Source organism: Desmodus rotundus, chromosome 2 (assembly GCF_022682495.2).
Source record: "Desmodus rotundus isolate HL8 chromosome 2, HLdesRot8A.1, whole genome shotgun sequence".
Taxonomy (NCBI): domain Eukaryota; kingdom Metazoa; phylum Chordata; class Mammalia; order Chiroptera; family Phyllostomidae; genus Desmodus; species Desmodus rotundus.
In genome coordinates, this window is record NC_071388.1 from 119874410 (window position 1) to 119896825 (window position 22416).

The following is a 22416-nucleotide window of genomic DNA, read 5'->3' on the forward strand; positions in this document are numbered from 1 at the left end:
TTTGCAATTATGTATTTACCTGTTCATTTTATAAACAATTATATTATTCAATTTTCAACCTACAAACAAATGTGAAAAAAACAACATCCTTAGGTATTTCACAGTGGAAGCAGTGGAATTAATATCAGGTTTAAAAAATAATTGGCTCAATTTTAGAAGTTCCAAAAATTTGTAATATAAATGGTTCACTGGTTTATTCACTAGTTTTCAACACACATTTGTTGGGAGCAGGGCACTCAGCTCTGCTCATTGGGGGAGATAGACAATAGAAAAATACATACAGAATATGTCAATGACTACACTGAGGGGATTTTGGCCCCATTGTGAAGAAATAGTAGGTGGATCCAAAGGATTTTTTCCTCTCAAATGGTCGCTGGGGGATTTTAAAATCTCTGTAAGTGGACATTCAGGGCACAATCCAAACTACTCATTATATTAGTACTTGGCAGGTGACCAAAAAGTTCAAGAGGAATTCAGGATCATTAAACAACAACAACCACCACCACAACCATGAATCTAAAAGGGATGATACAATGAGGTGCAGAAAGAATAATAAACATTTTCTAGTGGGCTGAGACCTGGTGATACAATTTCAGGGGGATTGGAAGTGGTTTTGCCATTAACCAACTGTGTGATTATAGATTCTCTTAATGGCTGGGGGCTTCAGTTCCCTTATCAGAAGAAATAATTTCTTATCAGGAAAGGTTTCTGACTCCATATTTGTCACACATTTGTACCTGTCTCCTTCTTTCTGCCTTAAGTCCAAATATACTGGCTTCTCTCCTTGTTCTCCAGATCCTGCTCTCCTCTATCCAAGGGCATTTGTCCAAAGATCACCCCCTCTCTGCTCTATTACTACTTTTCTCCTCCTGGATTATTCCCATGAGCCTACAATCTGCTTTAATGTCTCTCATCTTAAATAATACTCTCTTATCTACAATCTCTTCAGCTTTCACTTCATTTTGCTTTACAGCACTACTTCTCAAAGTGTAGTTATTACTTCCTCAGCTCCTGCTTTTTATGAAATAACTCACAGCAGGCTTTTGTCCCTGATGCTGCAGTAAACTGCTCTTGTCAAGGTCACTGACACTCAAACTTTCTCAAATCCAATGTTCAATTTTTTGGACTCATCTTTTGAAACCTGTTTTGAAGTATCATTTGAAATAGCCATTCACAACTTCCTTCTTAAAATATTTTCTTCTCACGGCTTCTGGGGCGCATCCTTTCCTAGATCCCTTTCTGTTCTATTGGCTTTCTCTCATCACTTCCCTTACTGAGGCCTCCTCCCTTTCTTGACCTTTAAAGGTAGGGGGGACCCAGTGCTTAGTCCACCATCTTTTTCATCTCTTCCCACTCCCTCAGTGGGACACATCCCACTGAGGATGGACACATCCCATCCCATCCCATCCATGTGTAAAAGACCATATAGTGAAGATTCCCCCAAGTCTTGGAGTTATTACTGACTATATCCCTTACTTATTCTTCCAACCCCACACCCAAACTCATCAGTAAAACTTGATGGTTCCTACCATCTGACATGTCTAGAACCCGACCACTTATTCCCATTACCTTGACCACTTGGCTCACTCCATCTTCACATTTCACCCTGACCACTTTACTGGTCTCCCTGTTTCCAGTCTTCAACTTCCTATGGTCTATTTTCCCCATAGCTGTCCAAGTGATCTTTCAAAAGATAAATTTGGTAATGTCATTCTTTTGTCTAGAACCCTCTAATAACCTCCCATCACACTTAGTAGAAATCTACTTCCTTACTGTGTTTTTTTAAAGATCTATATTATCTGCCCCCTGATTTCACCTATGTTCCTTAAAACTTCCAAGGTTCCAAGAACCTGTATGGATTTTGCACTGGATGTTTACTCCCTCTGCTGCATAGGTCCCACTTACATGTATGTGTCTTACTCTCTAATTTCATTCTAGCCTGTGCTCCAGTGTCACCTAACTGGAAAGTCCTTCCGTGGTCCCTGTATGTGATATCACTCCTATTCTTCTCTCTCTACTTAGCTTGCTTACTTTTCTCCCCTACAGCAATCATTGACATATTCTTTTTTTTTAATTTTAATTTTTTATTGTTATTCAATTACAGTTGTGTGGCTTTTCTCCCCATCTGTCCACCCCACCACAGCCAAACCCCCGTCCCTCCCCCACTTCCACCCTCCCCCTTGATTTTGTCCATGTGTCCTTTATAGTAGTTCCTGTAATCTCCTCTCCTCACTGTCCCCTCCCCACTTCCCCCTGCCCATTGTTAGATTGTTCTTAACTTCAATGTCTCTGGTTATATTTTGTTTCCTTTTTTTTTTTTTCTATTTATTATGTTCCAGTTAAAGGTGAGATCATATGGTATTTGTCCCTCACCGTCTGGCTTATTTCACTTAACATAATGCTCTCCAGTTCATCCGCTGCTGGGATTATACCCTAAGAACCCTGAAACACCAATCCAAAAGAACCTGTGCACCCCAATGTTCATAGCAGCACAATTTACAATACCCAAGTACTGGAAGCAACCTAAGTGCCCATCAGCAAACGAGTGGATCCAAAAATTATGGTGTATTTACACAATGGAATTCTACACAGCAGAGAGAAAGAAGGAGCTTTTACCCTTTGTGACATATTCTATATTTATGTATTTTTGTTGTCTATCTCCCATAATGAGATATCAGATCCACAAGATCAGAACCTTAATCTCTCTTACTCATCCCTAGTACTCAGAACTTTGCTTAGCCCGTAGAAGATGCTCAATAAATCTTGACTGGCTGAATTCATGATAGAATTAATGAATCAGAGGGCTAATGAGAATTTGATTTCAGTAGACCTGGCTGGAAGAAAAAGAGATAACATTTATTGTGTCCTTTTGGATTATAATTTCTGGGACTGAGTAAATAGGTAGATCTGGGTAATCCAGAGCAGCCTTTCAGATTGTCACTGACTCACACATAAAAATTATAACAGCTAGCAATTATCTAATGCTTAGTATTTGATGAATATTCTAAGCATTTACATATATTAATTTTCACAAAGTATCTATGAAGATAGTTCTGTTATTACCTGTATTTTACAGATGAAGAAACCGAGGAATAAGGCTCAAAATCACACAGATTCTGAGGCAGAGATTTGAAACCACATAGCTTGAGTCTGTGACCTTAACCAACATACAATGTTGCATCCTTGGTCTAAAAGAATGTGCCCCACACAAAGAAGAATTGTCAAAGGTTCTGCCAATACTAATATTAGAAGCAGAGTGGTTTCTTCAAATATAGTTTTATAGTCCCAAATGGGATTGTTACTGGATTCTTTTTATAGAACAGATACAATTAGGGCCATCTTGGCTGAAACAGGCATTGTGGGTGGGTCTTCCCTTTGTACTCTGTGGTGGGCCCTGACATACCATTTTGAAATAGTGGGACTTTGCAAAGTCAAAGTACCATGAGGTGGAAACAGCATGGATTTGGAGTCAGACACACCTAATCATGGACTTGCCACTCCTGGGCTCTGGGACCTTGGAATCTTCATTCTGAATCTGCTTTCCTCTTCTGTAAAATGAGCTTATAATACTGACCATGCCCAGTTTTCATGAGGTAGTGTTTATTTATGAAAAACACAATGCTTGATGCATAGTAGGTACTCAAACAATTGTAGATATATTATTATTACTTATAATAATAAACTGTGACAAAACTGTCACTGAGAAAGGGTTAAGATGTTCTGTTCTTTTTACTTTGTTCCTGCTTCTCTAGAAGGCCCTATTGCCCTCAATGGTCTGGGATTCCCCATGTTGCCTGATCCAGGTGTGCCCTTCCTGGATGGGAGTCACTGCTACTGATCTTCTTGCCCCTTTTACTCTCTCAGACAGTGTCCCCTTGCTTCCTGGCCTTGCCCTTGCTAGATAGATTTAATAATTTAAGGTGTAGTACAGTTGTACACATACAGGCAGTGGTTGCTGGAATGTGCTCCTCAGGAGTAAGGAGTAAGGGGTAAGGATCTATTTCTCAAACTGCTGGAATAGCCACCAGCCAACAGCCCTTAGCCATCTTTGGGAGATCCCTTGGCTAAAGGGAGTCACCTGCCTCAAGGTCATGTCCCATTTCCTGGGTATTTATGGATTGGTTGACATGGATATACAAAGGCTCGACTCCCTTCTCTCAATGAGGAACAACTCTGAAGAACAATTCCAGCATGAGAGCTCCTGTGGAATCATCTGAGGCCTTTTTTGCACCTGCATCACAGCCCAGGTTTTCTGCCTTACCCTGCTTCCTTCATTCCTTTCCACGCTGTGGAACCTGAGCATGTTGCTGAGTGAACTACCTGCATGCAATCTCCATTGTAGGGGCTGCTTCCCAGGGAAGCTGACATGTAGTAAGACTCACATTTTAATAGAAACTTTCAATGTCTTAACCAAAAGATAGACTTTCAGGAGCTATTACATGCTGGAGAGATAGAGTTTTCCCCAGGGGCCTATAGCCTGTCCAATTGTATCACGTATAGATCTCATGCTGTGCTCAGCTTTGTGTAATGTTTCCTGCTCAATTACTTTAAAATATTGACCCTGGGATCTTGTCTCTAAGATTCTCACCCAAGCATTTTCAACCCACTTCTTGATTTTCATCAGCTGGCATTTGCTGAGCCTTAATTATTTAAGCTCTGTGTGTGTGTGTGTGTGTGTGTATAGAAGAATGCCAAACTGAATGACAATGAGTATTTGATTAAGACTCATTCTTAGTCTTTCACCTAAGTGTCCTTTAGGTGACCTCTGAAGTCCTACCTGATGCTAACATCTGCCAGACAACATTTTTCAGTCCTCCCTCAGGGCCACTGCTCTTCTCATTCAGTTTACATGGAATGCCACCCCCAGTTGCTGGCTGTTGAAAGGCTTCTTACACATATTTGAAGTTCACACCACCTTCCTGAAGTTTTCCATGAGAAGCTAAACCTAAACATCCTCTGAACTCTGTAATTATTGTCCTACTATTCTATGATGCTTCCTTTAGATGATGTCTAGTATCATAATCATTTGCATATATGTCTTATCTTTCCAAATAAAATAGATATTCAGCACTTGGCACAGAGAGGGCAGATAATAAATACTTGTTAGGTAATGAAGATATGGTGCTGAACAGTTGAATAATCAGATATGTTGCTTCTATTTATTGGCCTATGCTCTTTATTTATTCCCATTATTTGTCTTAAGTTCTGATAAAAAAGGATGGCATCATATTATCTTCTTTTGATGGGGAAACTGAGGCTGAGATACCTAATGGTTTTCTAAAAGCACTCAAGTAGTGAGTAGTGAGAGGGTGGACTTAAACCCAGGTCTGACTCCCATGTCTGTCACACACGCCTCAGTCTGACTGGGAGAGAAAGTTCCTGAGGGACTCGGGAAGCCTTACCCTGCAGTCCATCATCACATGCCCATCTCAACTGTGTCTGTAGTGCCCTAGAACTTGAGGGCCAGGGGCAGAGAAAGCCTCCTTTCTTCCCTGCCACGCAGAATTTCTGATTATCCATTATTTTATGTGCCTACATGCAACATAAAAGTGGGAGAATTCTTCTGGTAACAAAGGGGAAATCTATTTTTATTTTGTTTTATTTGCCTCATTTCAGAAGGGGTTTAAGAAGGCTGAAAATGCAGAAAAATAATATATATTAGATATAAGAAAGAAAAAAAGGCAAAACAAGATTAGGGACATAAAATAGATTCAGGAGCAAGACCAATACAAAAAAACCCCTACATAGCACAGTGCGCTCAATACAGAGCCACCAAATATTTAGCTCTTAGCCTTCTTACCAGGCATTTAGAAAATAATAACTTTTATGCCCCAAACAGAAATCTAAATAGATTTGCCTTTCATGAAGTCACATGAAATCCAGTTATTTCCTGTTTTGTTTTGTTTTTTTCTCTGCTTTTGGATTGGCCAAATAGCTATAGGATGCCAAGGACCATCTTGAATCTGTTTGAAAGAAGATTCCAGAACATGATGGTCCCTATCACTGCAGATGAAAAGGAGGTTATTATAATGAATGAAGAGAGAAAAATATTCCACCTTCTCTACCTCTGTGGGGCTAGGAGACATCCCAAGGGCCCTGATGGAGGAAGAGGGCCCTGGAGTCTGTGGAACTGTCGGAGAGCAAAGAGGCATGGCCACTTTCTTGTATGTTGTCTCCATCATCAGCAAAAGCATTTATTAAAGTGATTAGGTCTGCATATTTTAGAGAAAGTTTTGAATAACAGTAACAGAAAGTCATTTGAACTAGCTTAGATACAAATTAGAAATCAATTATAAAGATAATGGAGTATTTCAAGGAATGTGCAAAAGACTCAGGAATGGCCTGGAACCAGAGCAGGGACAGCTGTAGAGAGTACTTTTATTTTGCTCCTGTCATCTTTGCTTCTCTCACTGTGTAGTTATTTCTTCTTTCTTAGTGGACTGGTAGTCTCAGCTCTGCAGTGCATAAGGTGGGGAAAGTGGCTGCCTTAGTAACCATATTACAAGTTCTAGTCCTCCAAAGAGACTATAAATTGCTCTTCATCCCAATTCCAATTTCCTCTGGAAAGGGCTCTGGATTCTGTGCCCACTATGATGTACTAGATAGAAATAGATGGAAACGCTCTGCCCAGTCATCTGTATAAACAACAGAGACCTTAACTTCTGGAGAAGTTCTAGGTTTTGAATTTAAATAATGACAGCATCTCCTACTTGCTCTCAATTTTCTCACACATTCCCTCATATTATTCTTACCATTATTCCATAAACCTGGAAGGAGACTGGAGTACTACCTCCATTTTATGTATAGGGAAATAAAAGTCCAGAGTCTCTTAGGTACTTTTCCACAGTTACATAGCTACTTACCAGCGGGGATGGACTAGTATTCAAAAAATTTTTGAACCTGTTTATACTCCTCACTGGTTTGCAACTTGGTAAAATCTTATTCATCTTCACTTCCTTCATCTACAAAATTAATTATTCTACCTAAAGTTATCACGCAGAGTGATTGCAACAATCTAATAAGTTATTCTTGAATGCGATTGAACATCAATTGTATAGGGATCTTTAGAAATATATACATTCCAGGACTTCAGCCCTCTGTATTCTGATTCAGTGGATCTGCGGAAGGATGCAGGTATATGTTCTTATAAAGCACCCAGGAAATTGTGACATCAGCCTAGATTTGTTAACTCTTCAATAGCCCAAGAAAATGATTCATAATTTGCATGGCCTGGTGTGAAATACATTGTGACCAAAGAGATGCAGTCAGAACAGTCTCTTCTGAGTTATATCCTGTTCTGGGTGCAAATTGATTTCTCCTCTAAGATTACTTAAGGGGATGACCTCTTAAGCATTGGGGTGAGGGGCAGAATGGGCACCCATTCTAGGGAAGGCTATGCATTTAAATGTGTGACTATGTGTGTATATGTGTCAGTGTATGAATGTGTATGAGTGTGTGGCTGTATATGTGTGTGCATGATCATGTTTTTGTATATATGAATATGTGTATAAACATGTATGCTGACAGGTGAGTGTGTGTATGGGGCTGGGCAACAGCAATGTATGGAGGGTACAGATTGTGGGTTGTGCTTCTACCATAGGTTGAAGAGGCTTGAATATTTCCTGAGTTCAAAGAGACAATGTATCTTAAGGTTGGTGGTGATCCTATTACAAAACAGACATTTTGGACATATTACATGTAGTGTAGGTATTGTCTCCAACATACATTTGGTGTAGTTATTATATCAAACAAACTTGTGGTGTCTGTATTATCTCCATCTTATAGAAGAAGAAGCTGAAGCCAGACAGTAAGGAGGTGATGGTACTGGGATTTAAATTTATTTCATGGTTTCATTTGATTTCAAGAAATTTTCAAGTGACAAAGTTTAGGAAAGATATCTAAGTAACAGAGAATGTTGACAGCAAAGCCTTGATATCACCACTGGGATGATTAAACAAACTTTTGAGGGTCACCTCTTTCTGCTTCACATTGTTTACCTCTTTCACATTATTTACCTTTGTCTTTCTCAGATGCTGGCTGTCTTGGGTACGAAATATAACGGGGTATTGTCAAATCAAGCTCCAGTAGTGGTAATAGTAATTAGCAACAGTGGTAGCTGCCATTTACTGCTCACACTTTGTGGATCAGGCACTGTCTCCAAGATTAGCACTATTACTCACAGCAAGTCAACCCGGTAGATGCCACAACCCCATTTTAGAGGTTAAACTGTAAGGGAAGCTAAGTAGCCTGAGACCTCAATGCTCACAAATGGCAGAGTGAGGAATTATTAGAATCAGGTCTGTTTGGCTGTTGTGTCCTGCTGCTCTCTAGATGATCGGTCCTAGTTTAATGTATTTCCATCTACTTCTTCCCACCTCAGCAAGACTCTTCCTTTCTTCCCTTGTTGGCATTTTTGTTCCTTAAACTCAGAAAGTGAAAGAGACAGCAGCTGCATTGGTGTGGGCACTTCATAAGCAGAGGGTTTCAAAATTTAGTAAGTGTCTCATGGAGTTAGTCAAGAAAGTAATTAACACTGGGGCACAGAGGGCATGCTTGACCTCCAAAGTTTGGCATCGGGAAAGTCGACTGTTCATCATTAGCACATGATTAAGTAGTTTATCATGTAAAGGCAGTGCTCATGGAATGAATGCACTTAGTGGCATTCATGTCAAATCTGATTTTGTTCTGTTTTTCTCTGGAGAAGCTGGGTGTGGGGTTATCCACAGAACAGGCACAGGAGGGAGTTCTCAGCCTGATTGGGGCCAGGTGGAGGGGCAATAGGGATTGAAAGGATGGAATCATTTATTGAGAACAATGACATGGGAAAGTAGTTTCATCCTCTTTTTTGTCCAGATGAGAGCAATAAATCACAAAGATGAGTTATTTGCCTAAGGTTATACAAGTGAGAGACGGCATTTTGCTTTGGTTTGATCCAAAGTTCAAGCTTTTACACCTTATAGCTATTGGCAGGACACTGAGGCAAAGATCAAGACCTGGGAGTAAACAGAACGCCATCAAAATGGAGGTGGAACCAGAAGAGGAGTGCTCAAAAAGTGTATCAAAGGAAAAAGGTAAGGGTGGTAGGTTGTACAATATTTTCTAAATATGGCACACTATACATCTATTACATTCTACTTGCCTTCCTTCTTGAACTTCACCATTGAGATGTAGGCTCTATTTCCCTGCCCTTGAAACTGGCTTGTATGTTTTTTTTTTTTTTGCAGTTCCCAAATATATGACTTTATTTCAGTGACAAGGGTAGCCAAATATTCAATTAGGAATTTCCTAAAGAACTGAAACATTTTTAATTGTTAAAGAGAAAGCACTTGTGTCTGGGCCAGCTCATGTGTACGGAGCACGTGTGTATCTGCAGGTCTCCTCTTGGGTTCCTGAGACTCCTAGACTCACAGACTAGCAGGGAAGTGTTTGTCCCTCTAGATTTCTATCTGGATTACCTTAATTCTCGTGATTCTTTCTTAAAAAAATATATTTATTGATTATGCTATTACAGTTGTCCCATTCCCCCCCCACTCCACTCCATCCTGCCCACCCCCTCCCTCCCACATTCCCCCCCTATAGTTCATGTCCATGGGTCATACTTATAAGTTCTTTGGCTTCTACATTTCCTACACTATTTTTACCCTCCCCCTGTCTATTTTCCACCTATCATCTATGCTACTTATTCTCTGTACCTTTCTCCCCCCTCTCCCCCTCCCACTACCCTATTGACACCCCTCCATGTGATCTCCATCTCTACGGTTCTGTTCCTCTTCTAGTTGTTTGCTTAGTTTTCTTTTGTTTTTGTTTTAGGTGTGGTCATTAATAACTGTGAGTTTGCTGTCATTTTTACTGTTCCTATTTTTGATCTTCTTTTTCTTAGGTAACTCCCTTTAACATTTCATAGAATAAGGGCTTGGTGATGATGAACTTCTTTAACTTGACCTTATCTGAGAAGCACTTTATCTTCCCTTCCATTCTAAATGATAGCTTCACTGGATACAGTAATCTTGGATGTAGGTCCTTGCGTTTAATCTTGGGTAATGTAATTATGATGTGCCTTGGTGTGTTCCTCCTTGGGTCCAGCTTCTTTGGGACTCTCTGAGCTTCCTGGACTTCCCGGAAGTCTATTTCCTTTGCCAGATTAGGGAAGTTCTCCTTCATTATTTGTTCAAATAAATTTTCAATTTTTTGTTCTTCCTCTTCTCCTTCTGGCACCCCTATAATTCCGATGTTGGATCATTTCAAGGTGTCCTGGAGGTTCCTAAGCCTCTCCTCCTTTTTCTGAATTCTCGTTTCTTCCTTCTTTTCTGTTTGGATGTTTCTTTCTTCCTTCTGGTCCACACCATTGATTTGAGTCCCAGTTTCCTTCACATCACTATTGGTTCCCTGTACATTTTCCTTTGTTTCTCTTAGCATAGGCTTCATTTTTTCATCTGGTTTTCAAACAGATTCCACCAATTCTGTGAGCATCTTGATAACCAGTGTTTTGAACTGTGCATCCGATAGGTTGGCTATCTCTTCCTCGCTTAGTTGTATTTTTTCTGGAGCTTTGAAGTGTTCTGTCATTTGGGCCATTTTTTTTTGTCTTGGTGCGTCTGTTACTTTAAGGGGCGGAGCCTTAGGTGTTCACCTGGGCGGGATAAGGCTTGTTGCTGCGCTGTGACGCTGTACGTGGGGGAGGGGCCGAGAGGGAGCAATGGTGCCCGCTTCACTCTCCTCCGGATTTCAATCTTTTACTCTGATACCCACAATCAAACTGGGCCGCTCTGGTGCTGGTTTCCGAGTGGGTGGGCCTGTTCACTCTAGGCCCCTGTGGGTCTCTCCAAGGACCTCTCCTGTGAGGCTGGGAGTCTCTCCTGCTGCTGCCTCAACCCCCACGGGCGTTTTCAATCAGAGGTTTGAGGCTTTATATCCCTGAGCTGGAGCCCTGGGTTGTGAGGTCTGCTTCACTCCCCGCAGTTCGTCTGGTTTATCTGTGTGTGAGTGTGGGGTTTTAGGGTGCTACCGCCGCTCTGCCTGCCCTGCTCTCTGCCACTCTGAGTCCAGCCCTCTAGGTTTATCTGTGTGCGAATGTGGGGCCGCAGGGTCTGCTAGTGGTCAGACTGCCTGTCCCGTTAGTCCCACACTCCGCCAATCTCGGTCCCGCCATGGCCACAAGTGTCCTCTCTGCCCTGGTGCCTGTCTCCGCCCCTCCTACCGGTCTGGATGAATGTTTATTTTTTATTTCCTTGGTGTTGGACTTCCTTGCCGTTCAATTTTCTGTCAGTTCTGGTTTTGCGAGGAGGCGCAGTGTGTCTACCTATGCCGCCATCTTGGTTTTCTCGGCTTGTATGTTCTTAACATGCACCTTGGGAATCTTTAGCCAACAGTTAAGAGGTCTGACAACCCTGAAGCCGCTTTTCTGGAGAGAGCACATGCAGATAAAAAGTCTTGGAAAACTCCAGCTCTTCCAGCCTCCAGCTATTTGAGTGTCCCCAGCCAGCCTAGACACCCAACATGTGAATAAGTGAGCTTTCAGATCATTCTAGCTACTGCCCCAAAACTGCCCCATCTGTTATAGAGTAGAATGGATCAAATTATTCTTGCTGAGTCCTGTCCAATTTGCAGATTTGTGAGCAAAATAAATGTTGTCATTGTTTAAGCCACTAAATTTGGAGGTAATTTATTAGATAGTCATAGTAAATGCTGAAGTAATTATTGAAGCAGTTTCAGAATCAAAGTTTATGGGATCTGAAATATCTATTTGGGTGTCACTTTTATTCAGGCTCAGGCACAAAGTCTTAAAAATGGGTCAAGGAGGCCAGACAATTTCTGATACTCTTCTGTGGTGTATTCAGAAATGGCTGTCTTCATGTGATCCCCTGAGAGCATCCAAGCCATGTGTGGTGCTGGGCTTGCGCAAAGGAAACTCACTGTCAACGCAAGGTGATGCCTTCCAAAGACATTTTCAGAGGACAAAAAGTAGCGTTACTCTGGGACACTTGGGGACAGAGCTATTTGAGATTCAAACAAGTCCTGAAGGAATTTGTTTGGCACAGGATCAAAAGGGATTCCCAGTCAAGACACTGATCTGGGCAAAGACATTGGGTGAGCAGTTTATAGTAAGCTTCCAAAATTTGGAAGCTTACTTCCAAACTTTTGTCTGAAAGAGCAACCTGGCCTGAGTGAAGGGTCCAACTCTGGGGAGAAAGACAGGGGAAGCTTTGGAAGATTAACATACCTGAAATAATTCCACAGAAGGATATTGAAAGGTGGGTTTACAGGAGAAGGAAAGGCCAAGGTGTCCTGAAGAGGGAATATGAATTGTTATATTAATTCAACAAACATCCTCTAGGATTACAATGTTCCCAGGGCCTGTTCTGGAATCATGGGGGGTCGGGTGGGGTGATGTATACCACTCTATTTCTAGACATTAGCAAAACAGTAATTAAAAAAAAAAAGTCTTAAGCTATTGTAACTTTTCTACTTAAATCCTGGAGGGCACCCCTTACAGTGTCTTCCAGATTCTTGCTCTCAAAATGAATTCTTTCTCTTCTGACCCATTTAATCTCTCCTTCTCCTTTGCCTTTAAACATAGGTGTCATTACCACAGCTAGTATCTTTTTTTTTAACTGGCATTATTCTTGAACAAATACATCTATTGATTTAATTTACTTCTCAAAATAACTTTCCTTAGCTCCTTTTAGTTCGGCACCAATCATTGAGCTTTTCTATGAGCTACATATTTCCCATGGTAATGGTGATCTTCATGGTGTTCTCTCTGTAGCATTTGAGGATGTCAGCCACCTTCTCTGAAGCAGCACCATTCCAATTTGTCTTTCTACATTGCTGCCAAGTGCAATCTCTTGTCATGTGTTTGCCTCTGTCACTTGGGTTGCTTCTGTCTTCTCTTCTTGAATTCAAGAGTTTTTGAGGTTGTTAAAAGACCTTTGCTCCCCCTCATATCTTCTCCAAAATATATGCATTTATAGTTTCAACTATCACTTCTAAGTTAATAGCTCAATAACCCTGACAATAGTAACTGCCATAGCTCCCCACATACTGAGCACTAGAGTGTGCTGGATACTATACTAAGTACTTTATACCTATTTCATAGGTCCCTGTGGATTGGTTTTATCATCACCATTTAACAGGTAAACAAACTGAGGCTTACAGAAGTTAAATACTAACTGTGGCTAGTCAGAATCCAGTTTTGCCTGACTTTGAAGCCAGTGCTCTTTTTTCTCATTTATGTATTTTTATTATTTTTATTTTTAAAATAAAATTTACTGGAGTGACATTAGTTAAAATTATATAGGTTTCAGGTGTACAATTCTATAAGACATCATCTGTATATTGTATTGTGTGTTCACCACTCCAAATCAAGCCTCCTTCCATCACCACTTATCCCTCCTTTACCTTCTTTTATATCCCCCACCCTATGCTCCCTCTGGTAATCACCATACTGTTGTCTGTGTCCATGAGGGTTTTTTTTTTTTTTTGCTTAATCCCTTCACATTTTTCACCCAGCCCCCCTCAACTACCTCCTGTTTGCCAACTGTCAGTCTGTTCTCTATCTATGAGTCTGCTTCTATTTTTTTAGTCTATTTTGTTCATTAGATTCTACATATCAGTAAAATCATATGGTACAGTACTGATCTTTCTCAGACTGGCTTATTTCACTTAGCATAATGCTCTCCAGGTCCATCCATGCCGTTGCAAAAGGTAAAATTTCCTTCTTTTTTTATGGCAAGTTGTATTCCATTGTGTAAATGTACCATAGCTTTTTTATACACTCATCTACTGATGGGCACTTGGGCTGTGAAGCCAGTGTTCTTAATCTTTGGGCTAAACTGACTCTTTCTTCACTCTCCTGAGCACCCACATACCACCTGTCACTGGCTATTTTCATCTGATGGCTTTCTGTTGCTTCTGGCTTTTAGACATGATGGCTGGAAGGTGAAATGCAGTAAATGAAGTGGAGTTCAGTCAAACAAAAGTCTACACCTGGAAAATTCCAAGGAATGAAAGGCAAAGGTAGGGGGTGCAGCTCCCAGAAATGCAAAATCCCATGATTTTCCAACTCTTTGAGAGGTACAGTGGCAAGGAAGCCTGTCACCTTCCAGCCACCATGTCCCAGCCCCATTGTTGGGTAGACATCAAGGGAGGGCAGAGAGGAGGTCAGAAGCTTACATAGTTTTATTTACTATGTGGCCCCATGAGTCTAAATATGGGAACACAGCAATAAAAAAGGAAATATCCCTGTCCACATGCACCTTCATTCCAGGGCGGAGGGTCAGACAGTCAAAGATAAACACTAAAGAATTGAGTAATATGGTTTGTTGGAAGGTAGTAAGAAGTCTGGGTTATACTCTGAAGGAGAAGAGGTGGAGCAATTTGAGCAGAGGAATGACGTAATTTGACTTATATCTTTTAAAAAGATTATTCTGTTTGCTGTTAGGGAGCCAAAGTGGAAGCATATATGCCGTGGAGGAGAGGATACCTATTTGGATGTAGGAATAGAAAGAACAACCTTCTAAGAAAACTGTTTTTTTCCCTCACTTCGCTCTTCTATCTGCTGGCTTCCCACACATCTTCCTTGGCCATCTTTGACCTTGCACTTGCCCTCCAATTTCATAATCATACTTAATTTTCTGAGTAGAGTTAATTTTAGACATTTAAAAAAGATGTTTTTAAATTATCTTAAGTCTTCACAAGACTATGTTTTATTAAAGTGGGCTTTTAGTTTGGTATTTTTGTTTTGTTTTTTTAAGAAAAAATGAGCCAGAGTGATGCCTTGCTCCCCTCATGCTCTCCCTTGCTCTCGCTGACTGCTTCCAGAAGGCTGCATTTGTCCTGCACAGGAAGAGTGGCTGTTTTGGCCAGATACATATTTTTCTGGCTTTGTTTCATCCCTGCAAATCAAATATTGGAGCATCAGTGGATTACCAGTGGTTTCCCAGGCTCAGCATCCCTAACTGCCAGATCATAATTTTTCCCTTAGAGTGAAATCATGGAAAGAATAAGAGGATTATATTGTCAGAGGCAGCAGGGAGGAGGTCAGCAAGTGTCTTAGTAAACAGCCTTTATGGAGCCTTCAGGTATAGGCTGCTTTCGCTCTTAGGGATGGAAAGAACACCCCTGGCAATTTCCACAAGACCCTGGAAACTGAGGCCACTCCCTTATCTGTTTGTACTCTTGTGCAGCATGGCTGTGGAGTTCATCTTACTGACACATCTATGATTCATTACTGCCCAGGCCTTCCTACATTTCTAGAGGTCCACAGTGGGGAATGGAGGCAAGGCTGTTGCAAGCAGGCCTGCCACAGGTTCTGAGAAGAATGTCACCAGGCACCGCTTTCAACCAGAGGAACTGGCTGGATTTTAGGCAGAACAGCTTCTCCAAGGTATGAGGTAGGAGAACATGGGGGGATAGTCTCTTTCTCAAGTTTGGTATGTTACAAATTATCACCCAAATACCATGTGTGCTCTCAATTCTTTGCTTCTTCTAGAATGTCATTTTCTGCCCTTAGCTGGTCTGAAACTTTCATCAATGGTCCAGCTCAAAGCCACCTCATCCCAGGACACAGAGGTCTCTTCTTTTTGCTCCTCTGCTTACCCAGCTTTCTTGTCAATGATGAAAAGTTCCTCTGGATTCTGATGCCATAAGTACATGTGGAGACCAGTTTGGGTCAACCTGTTCTTTTACAGGGATGAGAATGAAAAGCCAGACAGATGAAATACCATGTTAAAAAGCACACAGCTGGAGAGTGGCAGAATAAGGAGTACCATGTAGGGTTCCCATCTCCCAGGAAATTTTCTTTCATTAAGCCATTCTAAGCAAAGCTAAATGTGCAGAAGTTTTTAAATGATGCAGGCTCATTATAAACAGGGAGTACCTCTGTGTGTTTGTCTTGGGGATGCTAAATTATTTTACCCTTTATGTGAATTAAAGTTATATACTTTTGCGTCTGTGTCTTTATTTCATCAATTTTTGTAATTCTTGTGACAACTGCCATTATTCATATAATTATGCAAATATTGAATACCTATTATATGTGAGGAAGGTGTTAGATAGTAAGGGTGTTGCAATGAAAAAAATGCACAAAATTCATGCCTTCTTCAAGTTTAATAAATATCAATGTAGAGCTATGATAAACACTAGGAAATAGAGGTATAGGTTAGTGAGAACAGATGCATGAAGGGGAATCAATCAATGTGGGATCAGGAAAAGTTTCCTTCAGGAAGAGATACCTGAGCTGAGATCTTCAGGATAAAAAGGTGAGGAAGGGGGGCAGAACATTCTAGGCAGGGGGAGGAGTAGAGAGAAAGCCAGGCAGGCTAGAGAATGGGGAAGAAGGGGTGAATTTCTGCAGGGGCAGGCAGTGCTAGGCCATGTCAGATATTATAGGTCATTTAAAATATGTTGATAGTTTTAATTTTTAGATAAATTGTTTTGACCCAGGCCAAATCCCCACCTATTCCCACCACCCAGTTTACCAGTTTACTTGAATTTATTCCCAAATATTCTGCTTTTTGTCCTACCACAATATATAACTCTCCCTTCTCCCAGCCAAGACCAAGTCCTCCCCTTGTGCATAGCATCCCCTTCCTTCTTGTCTGCTTTTGCTCCTGAAATTGCTGTTTGTCCCACCGTTGTTTTTCACTCCCCACAGTATCATTTCCATAAGTATACAAACACGATGCAATATTTTCCATTATTAAAAGCAAAGCCTTTTCATGACCCACATTCCTTGCCAGCCACCATAATCCTTCAATTTCTTTCCCTTCATGAAAAAACAAACATTTGACAGAGTTTAGCATTCTTGTTGTGGGTTCTTCAACTACTATACATTAACTGCCTTTACTCCTCTTTAAACTGAGGTTTTATTTCTATCACTCCACTGAAGCTGCTCTTATCTAAGTTACATATGACCTTCATGTTGGCAAATCCAAATAAATTCTCAGTTCTCATCTTATTTCACTTTTCCTTCTGAAACATTTTCTTTGCTTGGTTCTGCAGCTTTTGGTTTTCTCAACCTAACCAGATGTTTTTTCCTGCCTCTTTCTCATCTTCCTGGCCTCTCTCTACATGTGGGGGTGCTCAAAGGCTCAGTCCTTGAAACTCTTCTTTTCTTAGCTACATTCACTCTGCAAATCATCTCAGTTAGTCCTGTGGCTTTAAATACCATTTAAACATTGGTAACTCATGTTATTTTATACCCAGTCCAAGTTTTTGTAAACTCCAGATTTTAAATCAATTTGATAAATTTGCCTACTTGATAAATTTACTTGTTCAAAGTTGACTTCACCATCTTTCAGCAAATCTGCTTCACCTGCAACCTTCCTCATCTCAATAAATTGTACTTCTATTTTTTCAGTTTTTAGACCAAAAAACTTAAGTAATGCTTGACTCTTTTTTCTCTTTTTCCCATTTCCTATACCACTATACCAGCATATTTTGTGGATTCTTCCTTTGAAATATATCACCTAATGTGGTAACTCTTCACTATATTCCCTTTACCCTGACCCTAAGAGTTATTCTCTCCTTCATGGAATATTTGCTTCCATTTTGGCTCCCCCAAAAGAGAGAGACAATCCTTTTTAAACACAAGTCAAAAGTATGTCATTCATTTCTCAAATTACCCTATTTCTTATTTCATAAAGTATAATCCAGACCCCTTTACCATGCCCCACAAGATCATGTGTAAATGGTCCCTCACTTACTCGCTGACCTAATCTCTACCACTCTCCCCCATGATCACCACACTCCAGCCACACCTGTCTCTTTATTTCTTATTTTATTAGAGCATTTCATGAATGTCACAGCCTCAGGCCTTTGTACTTAATGATTCCTCTACCAAGAATATCCTTTCCCAAACACCTGTGAGGTTGGCTCTCTTAATTCCTTTAGGTCTCTGTTCATATGTTTTACATAACATAGCCCTGCTAAGTTGTTACACCCTGCTAATCTGGGCACTGTCTATACCCTTTATCCTACTTTTACATTTCATACTCATTAACACCTGACATTATATATTTTTAAATTTTATTTGTTTATGAAATATCCCCCCTACACAATTAAAATACTAGAGGTCAGATATTTTTGTTTCTTTTGTTCACTATTATATTCCAAGGCCTAGAATAATGGAGAGAACCTAGTATGGGATGGTTAATTACTATTTGAGTAGTTGAATGAAATTCTGCAATTGAACAAGTAATTTGATTTATGAAAAATAACCATTAAATTTAACTTCATGTATGTAACTGGATTCCTTAGTAAGAAATACTTCTGTTGAAGTCAGTCTGGAGTGAGTGCTTGATGAGGAAATAGAGAAAGTAAGAATAGGAAACTTGCTCAAAAAGTTTGGTTTTGAAGAGAAAAGAGACAGGGTGATGTTGGAGGGGAATATGGAGCTAAAAGTAGCTTACTTGTAAAGACAGATTATACTTGGGGATGTTTAAATGTTGATAGAGAAGATTTAGTTCAGAGTAAAATGTTAATTATATCTGAAAGAAACAAACAACCAACAGTGGGATGTTCTACAGAAGAAGAGTGGGCATGCTAAGTACAAGTGGAGGGCTGGTCTCTGAGAGGAGAAGAAGAACAAATGTTAGATTTGGAAATGTTGCCTCAAGATTTCTTTTTTCTTATGAAGTAGATGGTATTGTCATCTTCTCAGGGTGATAAGGTAAATGGGATGAAGTGGTTGGGGTATAGTTTTCAGGTAATTGGAGAAGGCTCATAGTAGTCATGAAGGAGAGTGGAAGTATGAGTTCACCTGGGCAGAGTAGATGGATTGTCAGACAGGGTGAGAGCCCTTTTCAAATAAGTGATCATGAGTGATAAAAACACTAACCTATCCTGTTATTTCTGGCATCATGTAACTCTTTTGGTAAGGGTGTACAGAAAATGAAGATAGAGGAGTGATAGGGGAAATGATCATTGGTGATCAGGAGGTCAATACGTTGAGACATTTGGGTGATATGCCATCTGTATGCACAGATGAGTCATCCAGGGTGATGCCAGGACTAGTATGGAGAGAGACACTGAGTTTCTAGACTAGCTAGGCTAGACCACATAGATAATCTGTATCTGGAGTTGGCTAAAAGGATGCCTTGGATATGGCTAATGTTTTTACTTTGATTTCTCTTGACTTGGGAAGACATATGTGTGAAATTGAGAGTGTAAATGAGAGGCTGGGAAATTATGAAAATAAATTATGTCGTCCTATTTCCTCATGGAGGTATGGTAGAAGCACAGCAACCTCCACAGGCTGATCAGAGTGAGGCTCTGCCTGGTCAGATCTCAGATTTCTCTGCTTTTTATATTGGCTTCTTAGTGTCATTTCAGTAAATCTTACTGCCATGCTTATATTCCTTTGCTTTCTGTTTCTCATCAGGCCTCAGCAAGCAGTAAATAACAGTGGTAAGAAGCAGAAATAGATCATATAAGTGAATGTCTTACACTTTAAAGGAGAGGAAGTAATTGTTTGGAAAGACAATGGAAAGAAAAGAGGATTCATACCTGGGATGTGAGAAAAACAATAATATCTAGACAAGAAAAGGTCCTATCTTCAGTACATGCCAGGTTACAGTGAAGGTGAGTGGGTAGAGAATTTCCCTGGGAAGCTGTTGAGGAGCTGGGAAATGTGCTGCACTTGCAGATCATAATGAATTATGTCTAAGAGTTGAGTGGTTTTGGAATCAGATTGCTTGATTCAAATTTTTATTCTGTCGTTTGGTACATGTGTGACTTTGGACACTTAATTTAACTTAAGTGGAGAGCTGGATGAAGTCAAGGAGGTAACAAGCATTACTGGGGAAGTTGTTACAGTAGAAAGATGACCAGGTGGGCTTATACTGTGGCTACTGACAGAGAAAAAAAAAATGGTAAGTCACCTTGTGCACATGGTCTCGACAGTCTCTTTAAGAAGGGTCGCTGGGTCTGCTGGCTAGAGGACGTAGTGCATAAGTCCTCCGACGTATCTATTCTTGCAGCTATGGTCTAAATATATGGAAGAGTCAGAGAAAGAAGAAGACATTTTGTTATTACATCTGTCTCCCTTGTATGGGTCAAGGGAGACAGATGTAATAATAAAAAAATCATGGTGATTGAGAGGAAGGAAATTAGAGATCGACTTTATGCATTTATTACATAAGACCATGCCCAAGATAGATTGAAAACAAAGATCACCCTTTTACAACCACCTAGACTATAAAGTTACTTTTGGTAGAATTTGTCACAAAGTGTTACACATCCTATTCAAAATTTAAAAGTACAGTTAATCTCAAACTCTCCTATTTTTCTCATTACCAATTGGAGAAAATCTCAATTTGTTGCTTTGCAACATGAAGAGTGTGATATTTAATTTCACAGAAAATGGATTTTCTATTTTCAGATAACATTTAGGGTTTTTTTTTTTTTTGAGATTTTCCTACTAAAGATTTTATGAAATCATGTTGCAACACTTTTTTCACTAAATCATAAAATATGCTCCTTAATCATTGTCCACAGATGGGATGGAGTTATTGAATATGTTAAAGAATGGAGTCTCTCTGCTTCACACAATAGGGATTGAGATTGCCCCTCAATATACAGCTTTTCTGGTTCAACAACCTTGCTATTATACTAGACATTAGTCAAAACTATGGCCTTCACAAAAGGGAAATACCTATGCACATTAAAGATGGGATCATTGGAATACTATTTCCCAGAATTATTAGCATCTTTGCACATCTACAGACTACATATGGTAACTATAATAATAAAAATAATTGACATTTCGACTGACCTTTATTTGGAGTTTCCAAATGCTATTATGTGGTTATTCTATTTGATCCTCAGAAAACCATGAGAGTTAGGTAGGATTGACTTCTTAGTTAGAGAGCAATCTGAGTCATCCATATGCTAAGTCACATTGCTAATGAGGACTGGAGTAGTAATTTTAACTCACCTTTTTCTTTTCTTAAACAAGAATTAAAAAAAAATATTTATTTTTAGAGAGAGGGGAAGGGAGGAGGAAAGAGAGGGAGAGAAACATCAATGTGTGGTTGCCTCTCAAGCACCCCCTACTGGGGACCTGGCCACAACTCAGGCATGTGCCCTGACTAGGAATTGAAGCAGTGACCCCTTGATTTGCAGGGTGGCACTCAACCACTGAGTCATACCAGCCAGGGTTCTAGGTCACCTTTTAAATTTCTCCTTTTCCCCCCTGTTACATAGTTTCTTTTGAAATATCAGAGAGTAATTGGATATGATTTTAGCATTAAAGTGTAATATTTTTGAAGTTGCTCTGATATGATATGGATAGTGCATGCTAAATTAAAATATTCAATGACCCATTCTCTGCTGTGTAACAGAACATTTGCTCTATTATTATGTATGTGTTCAAGTCAGCTTGGTGATAAAAAAAAAGTCACTAAAATGTTAGGCTGTCTTGAGCAAGCAACTGGTCTTTGGGTATTTCCTTTTGCCTAAGTGCTGGGTAAAACAACAACACAGGAGAGTTTTGTTGCTTGTGCAAATTATTTATCTGAATCAGGGCCGTTGCCCAGCATATTAAGTGAATCAATGTTCTCATTAACATTTGGGGACAGGTTCAACATGCCTATTGGTGCAACAAGGACCTTTACTTCCTCCATATTTGGATGATTAAAGTAATTAACATCTGGCTGCCTTCAGCAACACTCCTGATAAAACATAATTTGGTCACTTAAAAAGATAGATTAGTGAAGGGTCAAAGTATTCTAATACTCAACAAGCACATAAAAGTGTATACACACACTCTTAATACCTTCCCATGCAAATGAACTCCAATACTTCACTCTTTATAACACACACAATCCAACCAACAAATAGATTATTGTAGTATAATAATAGAGTGTTAACATTCTGTCTTATGTATAAACAGACATAAATGGACACAGACACACAGATGCCCATACCGCGACAATATACCCAACTTCAACCAATTTGTTAACATACATAATCCAAAATGCTCACCTTTACCTTTTAATGTTGGGTTGCAATCCTTGGGATATGTATCCCAGCAATTACCACACACATATTAAAACCACCTTCACACACAGAATATTTGAGTAATACAAACAACTGAAATCCTGACTCCCTTCCCCACACACTGATACAGCACAATTTTAAATTCCTGTGTCTGTGAAATTGTCCTCTCTCTAGAAGCTGCTGATGCTTGTTAATGCATTTGATGTAACTAATTTCTATTTTGCAAGCACAAATCTCACTTGATCCCTGCTAATCTAGAGGATGCTGTTATCAGGGAAGAAGAAAAAGTGTATAACTAAATGAGTGTCCTCCACTTTTCATTCATGAGGTTAGTCCATGTTCCTAGGTAAATAGATTAAATGGAGGTCTTTAGAAGAGTCTTGAAGGAGAATGGGGACACTGAAGGGTTTGTTCCTT